The sequence below is a fragment of the Myotis lucifugus genome, unplaced genomic scaffold, assembly GCF_000147115.1.
Source record: "Myotis lucifugus unplaced genomic scaffold, Myoluc2.0 scaffold_680, whole genome shotgun sequence".
In the NCBI taxonomy this organism is placed as follows: domain Eukaryota; kingdom Metazoa; phylum Chordata; class Mammalia; order Chiroptera; family Vespertilionidae; genus Myotis; species Myotis lucifugus.
Window position 1 is genome coordinate 156,610 of NW_005871728.1, and position 1,672 is coordinate 158,281.

A 1,672-nucleotide genomic window follows, 5' to 3' on the forward strand; every position below is an offset into this window, starting at 1 on the left:
CACACACACACACACACAGTCTCTCGACATTGCCAAGTATCCCTTCTGGGGCAAAACTGTCCTCACTTGAGAACCACAAGTGGCTAAATTAAGCCCGCCTGCTTCCGTACTTGAGTTAAGAAAGGGTTCTGTGTCGATTTGGGGCCTTTATCTTCCACTTGGGTCATTCTTTCTCAGCTCATGAATGCTATGTTTAACCCACAACATGTAGCACAGAAGGAAAAATGTGAAAGGTTAAGAGATGTGGAAGAGAAATGAGGAGGCAGCTGGTCAAAGAAAGACAACCACCATATACTTTCACTTACATGTGGAATCTGAGGAACAAACTAAACCAACCAACAAAGAAGAGATAGACTCATAGACACAGAGAACAGACTGCCAGTGGCCTGATGGGATGGGGCCTTTGGGGGCTGGGTGGGAAAGGTGAAGGGATTAAGGAGTGTAAATTAGCAGTTACAGCACAGTCACAGGGGTGTCAAATACAGCAGAGGGAACATCCTATATAATAAAACCCTAATATGCAAATCAACCAAACAGCAGAACGACCGGTCGCTATGATGCACACTGACCACCAGGGGCAGATCTCAATGCAGGAGCTGCCCACAGGCCCCAGGCCAGCCAAGGTGGGTACCAGCGGGGGCTCCCCTGATCATCCCACTGGTCACCCCCCAGAGGGAGGCAACCAGCGGCAGTAGGGGGGGCAGGGCTAGTGAGAGGGTGGCTCCAAGCCAGCCAACGTGGGTGCCAGCAGGGGCCCCTCAATTGCCCCACCAGTTGCCCCACAGATCAGCTCTGATCACCGGCCAGGCCTAGGGACCCTACCTGTGCACGAATTTCATGCACTGGGCCTCTAGTAGTCAAAAATATTGTCATAAATATATGTATGGTGCCAGGTGGATACTTGAAGTATTGAGAGGGGATCACTTCAGAAGTTATATAAATGTCTAATTACTATGTTGTATACCTATAACTACTATAAAATACTGAATACCACCTGTAATTAAAAAATACAGCCTAAGTGCCCATCAACAGATGAGTGGATTAAAAAACTGTGGTACATCTACACAATGGAATTCTACGCTGCAGTAAAAAAGAGGGAACTCTTGCCTTTTGCAACGGCATGAATGGAACTGGAGAGCATTATGCTAAGTGAAATAAACCAGTCAGAGAAAGATAAATACCTCATGATTTCACTCATTTGTGGAATATAGAGAACAACATAGACTGATGAACAGGGACATATCCAAAGACAGAGAAACAGCGATCAGACTATTAATCCCCAGAGGAAAAGTAGGGGAGGGAGGGGGTAAGGGAAAGAGATCAACCAAAGGACTTGTATGCATGCATATAAGCCAAACCAATGGACATGGACACAGGGGGATGAGAGCATGAGGTGGGGCGGGGATGGGGATTTAATGGGGGGGGGGGTGGATGAGGACACATTTGTAATACCTTAATAGAGTTTTTAAAAAATAAAAATAAATACAATAATTGTCCGGCCGACATGTCCCAGTGGTTGAGCGTCGACCTATGCACCAGGAGGTCACATTTCGAGTCCTGGTCAAGGACACATGCCTGGGTTTCCGGCTCGATCCTCAGTGTGGGGCGTGCAGGAGGTAGTTGATCAATGATTCTCATCATTGATGTTTCTGTCTCTTCTCCCTCTCCCTTC